Source organism: Lactuca sativa, chromosome 6 (genome assembly GCF_002870075.4).
Source record: "Lactuca sativa cultivar Salinas chromosome 6, Lsat_Salinas_v11, whole genome shotgun sequence".
NCBI classification, from domain to species: domain Eukaryota; kingdom Viridiplantae; phylum Streptophyta; class Magnoliopsida; order Asterales; family Asteraceae; genus Lactuca; species Lactuca sativa.
In genome coordinates, this window is record NC_056628.2 from 20,005,239 (window position 1) to 20,021,878 (window position 16,640).

A 16,640-nucleotide genomic window follows, 5' to 3' on the forward strand; every position below is an offset into this window, starting at 1 on the left:
ATCGGTTTGACTAAGAGAATTAAACAACTATCAAAGGACAATCCAAAGTTCGCCGAGGATTGGTCGCTTGTGAGTAGTTGGAAGTATAGTATTGGATGGACCATATCGACATTATTATGAATAGAAAAGATTCTATCAAGAATGAGTTGTCATATGAAGAAATATGGAAATGTTTCCATATTGGGAATTGGATATTGAGAATCAATGTCTAGATTAGAAACTTTTATGCAGAAGGATGTTCAAAGGAATGTACTTTGAGTGAGAGACATCACATCTATGGAATTGTCTTGTAACAATCTCCGATAGATGACTTTGTAATAGTCATTGTGACTTTTGTGCTATGACATTACAAAAGGGGTCATTGCATTAAATGTTAGAATCTAACATATTCCACAAGTGGCAAGAATTTGATATTCTTTCACTTGTGAAAAGGATTAGGAGTTGTGAAATGAGTATGATTGGGAATGTGTTCATTTGATCTATTTCACAAAGTAAGAACCATAGGTAAACATTGTGTGCATGCTAGGAGCATGGGACAAATGTAGTAATAATTCAAGTAAGAAGTTGATTACTCGAAACAACAAATAATGAGTAATCGATATGGTGATAAATAAAAGGTGTTTTATTGATACTCAAAGGTTTGAGGTCATATGGGATTAGTATTATTCTTGTGTTTCACTTTGCATGTTTTGACTTCCTGAATAATTTAATTGGTTTAGAACAGTCAAATTATTCAAACGGGCCACAGTCGTTCATATGTTGGAAGTAGATATGAATGAAGACTGTCGTGAATTGGTGTGTGGATTGTCTAAAGAGCATTAGACATAAGCAAATGTTTTCTGCAACGTTCATGAGTGCTTATGAATATGATTTGATTATTGGATTAAACCCTCACTCACTTGGATCACTTCATGGATTGTATCATGAGTGATTGGTGAGACGATAATATCTTATATTCTTGAAACCGAGATGTGTGAGTTGTATCTTGCGTGTCGGTTGCACATTGATAATATGTAAACGTACCAGTAACTTGGTGTTATAAAACATATTGTTGTGTGTGATTTGGTGAGTGAGTGCAAGCGAGCATTGAGTCAAAGTTTATCTGTTCCTTTTATCCAAAGTAGGATAAAAGCGATATCTGTGGGCCCCTCGATGATTTAGTGATGGCACCTAAGTGCTTGGCCAAGCCGAGACTAAATTGATGTGTTCAATTGTAGTCTGTTGTCAGTCATCATAAATCTGAATTCGGGAAACAACACATAGACAGAGAGAATGATTTAGATCCATGTCTCAGTATATACGATATCTAGAATGGAGGAATATATGATCCCTTATCTTAAGGACACGCGTATCTGATAAGATCAGATTTGACAGTGGCTTTGGAAAGCTACGATTGCAGATCAGGATCTGAAGTCATACGCATAATAGTTATTAGACTTATCCAAGTGGGAGACTGTTGGATTAGTGTCTAAGTCCATAACTATTTTGGTATGTACTTGACTCGATGGTGCATGGTCCTTTTGAGTTGCCTTCACCAAAGCAACTTGATAGGATGAATAATGGAAAGAAAGGATTAAATATGATTTATTAATATATTATGAGAATGATATATTAAAAGAGAAATCATATTGTTTAATTAATATTAGTCAAGAATTAATAAGAATTAAGTTTGTGGCTAAAAGAGATTAATTAAACTTAAGGGACTGGAATTGTAATTATAAGATAATTGCAATTGGGCTATGGATTACCTTATAATATAAGGTTGGATGAATTCTATGGGAAAGCCCATTAGAAATCGTCCAAGGCTTGTTAAGGAAGGAGTCCATAGGTTGCTTAGGGCTTAAGCATCCAAATTAGGGTTTCCTTGTTAGATAACCCTAACAGCCTCACTATTTAAAGGACCCTTATGGCTCAAAAACGTGGTGAACTTGTTGATTAGGGTTTCCACACGTTTTGGGCAGCCTCCTTCTCTTCTCCTCTTCATCCTCTTGCTCTTGGTGTTTGTGAACCATTAGAGGAGTGACATTTGTGACTCTAAGCTTTCTAAAGTCATTACAAGGAGGATTTGAGATTGTTATTGCTACATAACAATCAAGGTATGATTTAAACCCTGATTCTTATGTTATATTGATTATTATATACTAGATCTAGGGTTTATAGTCTTGGATGAATTGCATGTACAATAGAGAAACCTAGATCCAAGCATTAGGGTTTGTATGAGCACATAGGATGTTCTTATGGCTAAAACCCATCAATTATCTCTTCATTCTGTGTAATAACCGTAACTTCTATGTTTCCTCAAAAGAGTATCTAACTCTTGAACTTCTCGATAGTAGATAGTCCTTAATCCTACATCTGCTTTTCGTATTATGTTGGACTTTCAATCGTAACCTTCGAGTTACAAAGTAAATCCTTATTGAGGACTCCTTCTTCTTAGGATAAATACTTTCCTTTATCTATTGTAACAGCCGATGGGTCGTGTTCTAATGACCTCTCATCGTATGATGCAACGCTTAGACTCAAGTCTCTTAGAGTCAAATTTTAGAATGGAATATACCTTCCTTCATATTCTAATGTGATATAATCACATTTTTGCATGTAGCATTTCTAGCTACAAGCTTCCTTAACAAGGAGCGTGATGCTATCGATCGCATTGATTTCAATCTTTTGACCTCAGTCAGATGCTACATTGAACTTGGTTCTCCGAACCACATAACAAACTCATTGTAGTCGGACTCAATTTGATATGACCACTAGGGTCGGAATAACAACCATCTTACTAGTCATTACCGAAACAATGGTAACGACATACTTGAGTAAAACGAGACCAATCACTAGCTTCTTGGTAACCTTGTGACTTTTCCTGATCCAAGCGTGAGTCATGTGCTTCCAGTAGTATAGATCTCTACTACTATTCACACATACTCATACTCGTCCCAAGTATTGTCTCGTAGTCCCCAAGTCCTAAAATCACAAAATAATTTAACACATACGAATGTGTCCAATTAATCATAAAAATTTTCCTAGACTATACTAGGACTTCTTCCATACGCATCTTCACTCATCAATTCTACTTCAACTCGGTTGGTGATGGAAATTCCAGATGATGGGACAACTTCAAGAATTACACCAACCATTCCATCATCCAGCCAATCGAAGGTGTACTTCAGACGTATCGTACTCCTCTAAACGTTCCGTTATTATATCACATATTCTAAAGGCAAGATACCACTCTTACGATATCTTCCAATAGGTGTCATTCACTATCATAAGCCTGTCATTTCCTCCATTTACTCAATTCTATACCAGTCTTCACCATAACATTTTGTATACCCAAGCAGACGTTCGGTGTACCGGGCGAGAATTTAAGATAAGAAAGCTTTATTTACAATAGATGTATAAATCTCCTAATCACTCCGAAATGTTTACATGCTAGTTCTAATACCGTAGTCGTACGCTTAGAATCCTAAACACATAAGGTTTCCAGACCCGGTTGGCAACAGACCATAGATCCGAACAAATAATATCATATATGGTAAACATATAACTTTTAGCACATAAAAGCATTTTAGGCAACTTTCCTAAAATATACTAGTGCTTGTGTCTTAAAATATGGTAGACACTCATCTCACAATCATCGCTTAGCATTCTAAGTTTAAGTCTAGAAATCCTACAAATTCCTAATTCGCTTAAACTAATGCTTTGATAACAACTGTGACATTCCCAATTTTACGGCCAGAAAAGACCGATTTGTTTATGATTTGTTTTATAAAATCAGAGTAATCCTTTGATTAAAAGTATTGCGTAATTTGTTCCCAAAACTAAATATGATAAGAGTTTATCAAAGCATTTCTTTAAAGAAATGTATTTTCATTAAATAACAAAATATCGGGATGTCTTGTTCCGATACAGACCAAAAGCATAAACAATATAAAATAGACCTTACAACAATTATTTATAACTACTAATCTATAATCCAAAATCTCTCGTTAAGTCGACCAACTTATACTCTTGTGCCATTACCTGACATGCAAAGAAAACTGAGTGGGTCAGGCTTGGGAGCCTCGTGAGCATATAGGGTTTTCATCCCATAATATTATATTTATTATATTTAATCATCAAACAATCAACCCACTTACCCATCCCCATTATCTTCTTTAATCTTAAAGTTTTACCCTAACAATCAACTATCCTTCATTCATTCATTCCTAAGGATTTACCTAAGGAATTGGCACGAAGTCCACTGCTGCCTAAGCTTATCTATTAGGTACTAAATCCATAGCTATCAGGCGCTAACTCCAAAGTCACTAAGGTTCACTTAACTGACGCTAACTCCATAGTCACCAAGGTTCACTTAACAAGCGCTAACTCCATAGTCGTTGGGGTTTATCTCGTTTATTGACAATATTGGTTCCGAGACTCCTCTACCAATACATATTAATGGGTTTTTAGAGTACACCGGTGAACATCAAGTCCACAACACCTACAAGTTGCGAGCTTGCTAGTGTTCCACAAGACTGTCTAGAATAGTCTGTGGTTGTCATCCTTACTCTGCTGAATGACGGGGGCCATCATTTGGGTAAAGGTTTCAGTCATTTTTCACATGTCACCCTCACCTCATGATCTATATCGTCTTCCGTCTCATTCTCAAACTCATCTTTCCTCACACACCAACTATTTCATCTACCCATGTTCTAGCCAACATATTTGTAGATATAAATTACATATATATATATATATATATATATATATATATATATATATATATATATATATATATATAATTTAAATCATTTAAAAACCTGTATAAAACATTCATTCAACATCTATTTCAAGTAAACAAACAACGTATAAACACATAGCATGTATTTCATAGCAAATACCTCATATCTATGCGGTAAAAGAAAGTAACTACACACTCACTTGATAAGACGATGATCGTGCAACACTACGGCTTATAAAAGTAGTATTATTCGGCAGATCTGGAAGATCTTCACAAAAACCTGGCTTCTTGCGGGCAGAGTTTCGGCTTGGGAACTCTGTTTCTCGGGATCCTCGAGGCTTTGGAAGTTGCTTCGAGTCTCGGGAATGATACCGGGGCTTCGGGGGTATAATTTGCATGTAAAACGATGAAATACGAGAGAGAGAGAGAGAGAGAGAGAGAGAGAGAGAGAGAGAGAAGAAATGGGCAACCACATTCGGCTGCCCAAATGATCTATTTAAAGGGTTGAAGTCTGGTCGCGAAAGCAGGGCGTTCCCTTCGAACGCGGTGCGTAAAAGAGCGATTCCGATCCTATCCCTTATCCGCTGAGTCAGCATCGACGTGGCCATTTCGGAGCCAAGTATTGAACGCATGGCGTTCCCTAATTGAACGCGGTGCGTTCCCCCTTTGGGATGCGTACCTTGAGCTTCATAAAATCATAACTTTCGCATACGATCTTCGTTTTCGATGTTCTTTATATCCACGCGTAGGTGAGATCATGCTCTACAACTTTCGTTTAGACTCTGTCGGCTAATTTTGGCTTTTATTTTTATTATATTATTTTTAATAGGCCGGGACAGGAAAACTCTGTTAGAAATTCCTAACTTCTTCATCTGACGTCTGTTTCGCCTGTCTTTTTACTGTTGAACTACTATCGACGAGATCTTTGATTCTCGTTTAGATTGTTTCGGCCTGAATTCACTCGATCTCAAATCCGAACTTCGGGCTGCATTATGCTAAGCTGAAACTTAGAAAAATCATAACTTCCTCATACGAAGTCAGATTTGGACGTTCTTTTTATACACGCTCTCGGTTTAACGAACTCTACAACTTTAGTTTAGATCGCTAAGGCCAAATATCACTCTAACGTAAATTCACTATTTACGTCGCACTGTGTCGTGCCGGTTCTGTCTTGAAACTTCGACAAGTCATAACTTCTTCATTATAACTCGGATTTCGGCGTTCTTTGTATGTACGAAATCCTTGTAACATATACTACAAATTAGTTAAGATTATTTCTTCTAAACACTCTTCTATAAAAGGTCATTTTTGACGCTTATCGTCTCTAAATTGACTAGCCTGGATCTACGGGCGTTACAGATTATATGTATTGGCAATTTGTTAATCTAGAAACAAAATTTTTATGTCATTATTTCTAGGACGTTACAGTTGGTATCAGAGCCTTGGTTTGAGGGTTTCGAACATACTCTCGGGTGTGTCTGAACTCAAACTAAGGATTTGGTAAGTTTTAAAAAAATGAAAAAAAATGATTTAAAAAGGGGAAAACAAGTTTTCTAATACAAGAAAGGGTGTGGTGCATTGAAATCGACTAAGCACATGTAAGTTTCTCCCAAAATACCCATACATGTTATGTGGTATGATTTGATTTATGAATTTGTGAATCGCATGTTAGTTAGAGCTAAGGATTTGCTCATTTTTTGCGTGATAGAATGCTAGGAGAGATGCCTTGTATGCCTATTGTATGAGCTTGTAAACTTGCATGCTAGTATTATCCAGTGATAGGTTGGCCTAATATGTGATGCCTTGTAGCCTAGGAAGCATGGGATGCTAGATTGGGTATAATTTGTATGCGTAAGGCAATCAGTAGCGGGAGTGGGAGCTTCTACTATGAGTTGTAGCATGTGGGATTGGATGCCCGTGATTAGTCTATGGATTTGAGTGTTACTGCATGAATGTTGCTTGCTTTGTGCTTTATGGAACTCATAAGTGATGGGAGTTAGCTACTAAGTGAATATGTCAAGTCACATGTGACAAAGGTTGAATAATATTAGAGTGATGGATTTGACCCTATTTCGCAGCTCTTGTCTGAGTCCAACCGTTTTAGGGATACGTCTGTTACTCGTAGGATTATCTAATATTTGTTGCATGTGATTGTATTCATGAGGTGGGTGACTGGCATTATGAGGAGTTCTTCAACAGCTGATGGCAGGGTGAGGTCGAGAACTTAGGAAAGCCTAAGGATTGCTTCAGTGGATTTCGTTGCACTGGTTAGCGAGTGTTTGGTGTATGGATTTGAGAGGGTGACTTAGAGGATTCCAGAGGATTCTTGAGGAAAGTATGGATAGGTGTGGAAGGTAGTAATGGGCCCATACTACTGAAAGCACGGGATCCATACTCGAATCGGGAAGACTCTTGGAGAATCTAGGAAGCATATGGGATGAGGATTCTTGGGTATATTTGAATATTTTTCATGTGGTTTTTGGTATGATGTTGAGCACTCAGGAATGGGGTTTAGGTTATGGTTCCAGCTCAGGTACAGGTGCTGATCTGATCAATGCGTGGATGCGGGAGTTCATCTCATCAGAGGTTACTCGCAATAATTTGGAATGGACCCCGGTGGTCTTGGGTTCAGTTAAAGAAGGGATTTTGGAGCTCTTGGATGATCATCTCGGCGCCTTACGGTCCGAGATTGTAGTAGGGAAGTTGGGGGCTCATATGGAGCCCAAAGCTCGTGGATCCCTATAATCGTTCAGGAAGGAGGATCATGTTGTTAGTTCTTGTCATTGGGATCAGAGGGGAAGCTTACACCATGTTCTCAGGATGGTCGGTGTAACTCAGTAGGAGGTGGTCAGGATTCCTTCAGATGCTTTTGCGGGGTTGTTATCTTTTGTTTTATTTTGGGTTGTTATCAAGAATTTGAATTTCATTGGAATTTTGCTTGGGTCTAGGTAAGCAATATATCGGGTTGATTTTCTGTTATTGTCTGGGTTGTATTATCAAGGATTGTGATACGACATTCTGCATGCTTAAAGTCTTCAATGAATCTTTAGAGGGTTGTATCTTGTTGAGCAGGTTTCAGTGTGTTCAGTTGCTGATCCGGGTCTTTGTTGGGATCAATTCAGGGGTACTGCTTGGAGCATCTTTGGTCGGGGATAGCGGGTTAGTTCTCTAGTGAAGTTAGGGTTCAGTGGTTTTATCATCTGTTCTGGTATGATCGGCGGTTTCCTATGGAAGAACTTTTGGGTTCAAACACTACCGTTTCTAGGAGAGGAGCGGTAGCAGGAAGATGGTGGTGTCAGTTGCATGAGTTGTTGGTCATTGGAAATGTCAGGGGAGTTTTATGTTCGCTCATGTTGTAGTCAATTAGGATTCAATCATTCTTTGAGAATGGAAGTTGGGATGAAGATTCGCCAGTTCAGGGCAAGGGTTATGGTTTTTAGTCGCCAACATGAGAACTCAGGGAATTGGTATGGTATCACAGGAGGTGATTTGAATTATCAGACTGACTAAAATTTCAAGAGTATTCTTTAGGGTTTCAGGAGTTGGGCGATGATTGGGTTTTTCTAGCAATGCAACGCTAGTGTTTCTTAGTGCAAGTTATAGGCGGTTCATGCTATTTGAGGTAGATGGATCAGAGATCCATCAGACTTAAGAGGTGAGAGAGCTTTGTCGAATCCAAGTGGGGGAGAATTGATTCGGATTTCTGGAAGTTAAGAAGGGTGTGTAAGTAGGGCAAGTTTCACATCCTGGCCAGGAGGAGAGACGACCCAAGTGGATGTTTAGATTGAGGTTGTGTAGGTGGGAGTTTAGGAAACTTCCAATCACTGGTCGGCATCTACTTTATTATGCATAGCAGTCTTGGGGTTGAGTCCAAGTTGAGGGCTTAGGAATTTGAAGTATGACCTGAACACCTGATTGGATGCAGGTTTTAACTAAGGATGTATGGGGTTGTGATGGTTTGGGTGTGGTAAGGCCATTGGTGGTAACCTTGGTTGTTTAGAAGTGTTGTAAGACTACGATAGGATCGTGGCATTCGCCAGTTCTAGGTAGACTATCGTTGGAGGTGGTCAAGAGCGTAAAGGGGGAATCAGTTCGTTCCTTGGGCACGTCGGTCAGGATTTTCGATAAGTATTTCTCTTTTCTAGGCTGAGGACCATTGGGGTCTGAGGCAGATTCGGGCCTATGTAGCTCTAGATGGGTGGGACCCGTAGGCGAGGCCACTCTATGGTATAGTTGGGTGGACCCGTGGGAGAGGCCCGTATGATTATGTCAATATAGGTGGGACCTGTGAGAGACCGTTGGGTCAAGATTTTGGATCTTGAGTTACAGGACTTAGTGGGTGGTCAGTATGTGGCACAACAGGGTTTATAAGTTGGGTAGCCTTGTTATTTGGACTCTTGGGAACTTGGTTGTTGGATCAGGTGCGATACTATTAGTCTTAACGATGGTTGGGAACCTTTATATCCCGGTCTAGTGAGGGGTTTTCGTGAATCAAAAGGTTTTGCGTGAAATGCAAGTGCAGATCCGTGGATATCGGTTTATGAGTTGAGTATCGGATTTGTTTTGGGTGAGATCTTAAGTTGGGCATCGCAAGTGTTTATGTGCAGGGTTTTCTTTTCAGTGGGATAAGAATTTGGGTATCTATGTGCCGAGGGCATCACTCGAAGGGTTCAAGGGTAAGGACTGGATTCAGTTTTGGTGATAGATCAAGCCCTTGTGATTGTGTCTTGGATTGGTTCTATTTATGAAGGGCGTCAAGATAAGTCAAGGTTGTATTATTGATTTGGAACTCGTGTATGGAGTCGCTTGTTATTCAGAGAATATGTTAGGTCACTTGCAATTTGGGTTAAATAATCTCAGAGTAAAAGATTTGACCCTATTGCACAAATCTCGTCTGAGTCTAACCGTTTGGGGATGAGTCTTCTACTGGAAGGATTATCTGAGCTTTTTGTCAAGTATGAGTGTTCTGCAGCAATAATTGGTCTGTGATTCCGTTTTCTAGTGGGAACTTCCAGTTACCAACAGTTACATAGTCAGCTGGAATGGATTTAGCAATGGTTCTATATGGGTGGTCTGTTAGGGAGTCAAATCATCTCGAGACTTCAGATATTAGGCGGAGTAGACGTAGTTATTTCACAAGGGATTATTTTCAGGTGAAGAAAGGATTCGCTCATCTTCAAGTTGGAGAACCTTGCTAGGTTTCATTTCAGTTTCCTTGGGAAGGTTTTGGTATGCTTGGGGTTGTGGCCATGTTGCTCAGGTTGTCTAGCGTATCAGGGGATGGTAAGGAATGATTTCGAGGGCGAAATCTAATTTAAGTGGGGGAGAGTTGTAACGCTCTATTCCGAATCGTTTCCTAATGTGGGGTGGTGACCTGAAGACCGAGCATCATCAGACTTACGGCCTTTTAGGAAAAGATATTTAGACCCATTTGGATGTGGGTAAGGTAATTTGGATGATCCGACAAGTTCAGTTTGTGTTTTGGAGCCAAGGGGTATTTTGGTAAAGTGTCAGTTTGGGCTTTTATGGAGTTTGGCTTTTTGTTCGATACGTTTTAAGGAAGGTCTTAGTTGATAGAATTGTAGAGCTCCTTGTTACCTCTTCGTGCATATAAGGATCGTCAGAAACGGAGTACTAACGAAGAAGTTATAGCCTTCAGAAGATTCATGGTTTTAGGGTTTAAGAGAGTACGTAGGGCGTACACATGGCGTACTAGTGTTGAGGTTAGTACGTCGGGCGTACAATGTTCTATGTTGTGCATGCTCCAGTCTATACTAGGAAAAACATGACACAACACGAGAACCCGAAACGAAATTAGCGGGTTAGGGTCAGAGATTTCGACACGTTTATGTAAACGGGTTGACACGGCATGACACGATCATTAAACGGGTAGGGTTAGGGTCAAGACTTTCAACTCGAAGATGAATCGACTATGACCTATTTAATTATATATTATTTATTATAAATTTCATATTTTTATAAATATATTATATTTTATACACTTATAGTGAGCCAAACTCAAGAATTGTAAGTGATATTCAAATTTTCAAATTTACTTAATTTTAGCCATCCTCACCACCTATCCCTTTGCTCCCCAACTTTAACTGTTTTCAGTTTTCCTACTAGACTTACTATAAATTTTGTCATTCCATCCCATAACTCCAGTATTTCATTTTCTCATTTTTGCCTCCACAACTCCTACTTTCCAACCTTTAAAATATTTCAACCCGACATGACACAACATATTTACAAGGTCTAAACCTTAACCCGAAACCTGACACGAAACCGACACGAAAATAAACGGGTTGACACATCACGACACAATACTTAAACGGGTCGGGTTTGGGTTAAGCCCTTTTTAACCCGTTTAATGTCTTCACACGACACGAACCCGACACGACACGTCACGTTTTCCAGGTCTACTCCAGTCAGACCCAAACCCTAATTTAGGGTCTTGGACCCTATTTAAGCTTCTTAACTCACCACCAAACCCTATTATCTTCAGCCCCCATCCCTCTAAACCCTAGAAACGAAACCCTAGCCCCAATTTGAGTGGTTTTTGAGCTTTTGGTGGTATTTCACGCATTTTGGTGACCTTTGAAGAAGAAGGAACTTCTTGGAAAAGTGTGGGATTTCTTGGAGCTTTTGGATCCAGGCTTGTTACATGTTGATCTATATTCTAGAGGTAAAAAGTTTCTATCTTGATGGCTCTAGGTGTTAGATCTAGTTTAAGGAGCATTTAACGTTCATTTTTGGTCCTTAGAGTCATCCATGTGAGTATGAGCTACTCCATGAGCTTAGTATGCTGGATCTTGATATTTAGGAGGTCCCTTGTTCATAAAAATGTCATTTTGACGAGTTGTGTTGGACCATGCATGAGTTTTGGTGCTGATTATGTTTTGTATTAAGGTTTTGGTCCCATTAAGCCATGAAAATGGAGTAAAGTTGCCAACTTTACATGTTAAGACATCTCATCAAGGTCATATTTCAGTTTGGAAGTCATTAGCATAACCATTAAGAGGTTAATATGGATTTTTGGTTCCTGGTGAGTATATTAGGCGTATATAGGAATTATGCTCAGTGTAATGAAGGTTTTGTGCATTTTTCTTTAGTACCTTGTGCTTCATGGGTGAGTATGTGGGGCGTACCCATCTGGTACGCGGGGCGTACTCTTCAACAAGTTGATTTTGGGCTTTTTTTTTAGACTTGGGCCTTGTTGGACCATTGTACTTTGTACTTTGGGCCATGGATGAACTTAGGTTTTTCTTGGAAGTAGGTCCATGATGGTTTTGGGGCCCAATCGGGTTATTGGGCCATAATGGGCTTTAGTTGCTTTTGATTTGGCATTGGGTTGCCATTTTGGGCTTTTGTGCATTTGGGCTGGACCTTTGTTATGCAAAAAGTAAGAAAGGGTAAAATGGTCTTTTACCCTTTAGGAAGTTGGTTTATGGAGTGGGCCGTAAATTTTGGGTTATCGTGTTAATTATTGATTAAGATTGTATTCATTGATAGTTGGCACGAGGTTATCCAGTTCAGCGACTCGGGCAGTTATTTGGCTATTAGCAGACTGAGGTGAGTTTCCACACTTTTTTTAGTGGGTCGAAGGCACCAATGCCGACCCATGATCTGCTTGTTATATGTGTGACACTTGTATATGTGCTTATATGCTTATTGGGCGGGGCTCGATGGTTACTCTGTATGCTATTACCTGTTATGCTTATATGAATTGTATGTGGGCGGGGCCTTTTATGCACGTTAGGGCGTGGCCCATTATAATCATTGGGCGGGGCCCGTTATGTGATATCTATGTATAATATGAGGTATCTTGGGGAACTCCACTAAGCTTTGTGCTTTCGGTTTTCAGTTTATGTTTTAGGTACTTCGGTTTTCAAATGGAAGAGCTCGAGATGATTGCAGAGCACATACCACATGTTTCCGCATTTTGTGATTTACTCTGATTTGATGATGTTTTGCTAAGTCTTTATTACATTGGTTTTATGAATATGATATGTATTAACGATTTATTAATCTAAAAACAAAAAATTTATGTCATTATTTATGGGACGTTGCATAATCCTATGATTCTAAGTTATCTACTAGTAATGATAGCTTTTTTAGACTGAATCTATTTGTTCATATTATGTAATGACTTAATAGGTATGACTAGTCCCATGGTTAATGAAAACCTTTCAAATTCTTGACATTCCTTTTCTCTCCATATCTCCTTCTCGGCTCTGAAAAATCTCCAGATCTACTAACCTCTCTTAATTTTACGAAAATCACATTTATTTATACTTTCTTAACCGACTTAAATTACGACGCGACAATTAATTTGCAGCGTGAATTACAAAATCTTCAAAAATATTCGAAACCTTTTACTATTTTGGTGATAAATTTAGTTTCCATTCTGCTTAATCTTTCAAGATATGTATTTTTTTTTTCTAGAAAAAGATCTAAATTTCTTTTGTTTTACATTTAGTCCTTATAATATGCAAAATACATATTTATATCTTTTAACTATCAAATATCTATATAAAATGTGTAAAAAGAAATAAATATGTATCATAAAATATGTAAAATTCATAACGTATCAAAATATCATACACTTAGCTTTTGCTAGTTCCCGAACAAATTATTATTAAATCAACTAAAATTTGAAGATAACCCTTAATTTAAATCTTCAAGATATATTAACTTTTAATACGTATATGCGTGTTTAATCCTAAATAACTTTTCAAACTTTAAATACTTACAATCTTCATAAATGTTTACTACATAATATGAAAAATATGAACTTCTAGTTTCCTTCGAATATACCCTTTTAATAAAGACATTCAATCTGAAAACATTTTTTTCAAACTCATATATATATATATATATATATATATATATATATATATATATATATATATATATATTTAGCTCATGATTTTCCATGGGAGATATATATATATATATATATATATATATATATATATATATATATATATGTATAGATTCCTCTGAAGGCCATTAAAAGAAATCCATGACTTTTTATGGAAGATATATATGTATAGATTTTTTTATTGTATTCATTCCAAAGGTCCTAAATTGACTTCTTGTATTGAGCTCAACTAGATTTTTTTTCTATTCTTCCATATTTCATAATTTTCGTATTTGGAACTTTCTTTCTTTCCATTCTAATCCATTTGGAATTTGACATCAACCCTTCTTGATTGAATAATGTTTTTAAGTGGGGGTATATTTTAGCAAACAATGCAAAATTTATAAATATTCCTCATACCAAACAAGTTCATATTTTTGTTTCATGATTTCACTGAAATTAGAAAGCCACTGATATACTATAACATACCCATCAAATATATCTTTCCAATTTGCTTCGCATTATCTAACATAAGTTGATAATAAAAAATTTAGAGTTAAATTTTCTTTATAAATATTCTTATTAAAATTCATAACTATTAGTAAATCATAATTCCTACCAATTCATAACTCCTACCCCATACTTAAATTATGCAACAACCTTGTTGTATATACATGTAAAAATTAAGGCGAAGATCATAATAATATTCCCCATGGTATGTATTTGCATTTTTTCTTTTGTTCTAAAATTGTTGAATAATTCTTCAAAATCTTGTGTTTCTTCTTCAGTGTATATATTCTCAGTGAGAATGTTAGATCTCGGCGCAAAATGTCCTCTGAAACACTAGATTGATAATTTTCACATTTCTCGGCGTTATTGGTAATTTTTGGGGCATGATTCTCTTTCTGTGTGCTTTTTAATCTTTAAATATTAGTAGAAATGTTTGTGTTGATCAGACACTAACTCCTTTTTCTTTTAGGCATATGTATCTCCATTTTGTAGTATGCTAACCCCTCACTTAGTCTTGTTTTGGATTCTTCTTCGTAAATATGTATGTTGAAAACATTTGCAGTTGAGCCCTAGGTTGCAAAACAAAAATGTAAAAAACAACAAAAGACAACTTGGTTGTATTATTAGAAAATAAGAAAAATAACACTTAGAAACTCAAAATCTAATATTAAAAATTAAATTAGTGAAAATTAAATTAACTAGAATAACTAAAATAATTAAAATCCCAAGTTGGTGCTCTTATTAATCTTCATTGTTAAAATTGTTGTAGATATCCATTGGGTTATTATCTTTTGAAAAATCCAATGGTTCTCCATCTGATAGTTATTCTTCTAACTTGTCCTCATTCCACATTTTATCTTTATTATCTTCGTCTTCCATATATTCACTAGGATCTTCTTCAAGTTCATATTTACTCTCTATTTCTTCTTCCATGTTTACATTGTTATTAGTTTATTCACCCTACTTGTAGGTTTTGGTAATGGTTTATAATTATCAACTTTTAACTGTAGTATCTCATTTTGTAACATCCCGATGTGAGGTACTTCTAAATTTAACCCCCTTTAATTCATTTATATTGTATTTGGTCCTAAAGTTCAAGAAATGTATGCAAAAAGGGCCTTAATGCCATTGTCATAATTTTGAGGCCTTCGGAGTACGCCGGTCGTATGTGGTGTACACCGAGCATACTAGGGCGTGCCCTTGTACATTGGGCGTACATCAGTGAATGTTGGGCGTACTTGCTAAATGAGGAAACCCTAATTTTTAGGGTTTGGCTGGTATTTAAGCACTCTTATGGCCTCATTTACCTTCACCTTATTAGCCTCCACCCTGTCATTCATGTTTGTAACTCTAGTTCACCTTGAGAAGCCATTTATAGCTTAAAAGTCTATGGTTATGTGCTTAGAAGGAGAAGGAAGGAATCCAAGCTCATCTTGGAAGAATGAGGCACTTTGGATCTAGGACTTATTCTTCATTTGCAACCCTTCTAAGGTATAAAGCTTGCAAATTTATCTTTCAATCATGTAGATATAGAAATACATGTTTTAGTGTTGGTTTTTGGTCCAAAATGTCTTATCTTGAGCATGACATGTTCTTGATGATTTGATTTGTCCTATCAGACCCTAGGATGAGTACTAGATCATCAAAATGAAGTCCCAATGGTTAGTTTTGCTCCATGCATCTTATAGAAGTTCTTAATGGATTAAGGCCTTGAGTTAAGCACTTCTTGGGCATGTAAGGTCATAAAGTTGGAAACTTTATGATTGTAGAGTGTATTTTAGCCTTGGATCTGAAATATGGATGTAAGTGCTTAAGCCATTAAGCACTTAATAATTTTTGAAGTTGCTGGGAGTACGCCCTATGCACGAGGTCAAACACCCAGATGGTGGTCAACATGCGAGGGCCTGAGTATGGCCAACGTACCTTCAGAGTATTCCCCACGTACCCACACTGGTCAATCCGGATTAGTTGAATCGGTTAGGTTGACTCGGCTGGGTTGACCCAGTTGACTTAGTAGGTTTGCCCGGTTGACTTTGACTTTGACCAAGTTTGACCTTAAGCGTATTTTGGGTATTTTTGGGATTTTGATTGAGATTTGGGTCATTTGGTTGGAATATGAGTCGGTTGGAGCTGAGACTCGAAGTTGAGACCTCATCAAATCTTGTCCTGTTTGCGAGGTGAGTTTTCCTCATTGTACTTACGGGTCGAAGGCATCAAGGCCGGCCCATTGGTTTGATATTCTCTGATATGTTGAGTATGGGATAGATATGTATGTTTATGCTAGTTATTAATATGCTAGTCTGGTAGATCTATAGGACTACCTGTGACTCTATTGCATGATTATCTGTTGATGTTTATTATCTGTTATATGTCCACATATAGTGTTGGGTTGAGGCTGTACTGCTTCGTGGGGTAGCCAACAAACCCTTGAGCATTCTAGATATGAGTTGAGGGCCAGGTATGGCATGACATACTCATACTGAGCGCTCATGAGCATTCCAGATACGAGCTGAGGACCGGGTGGTATGCCTGACTCGTATTGAG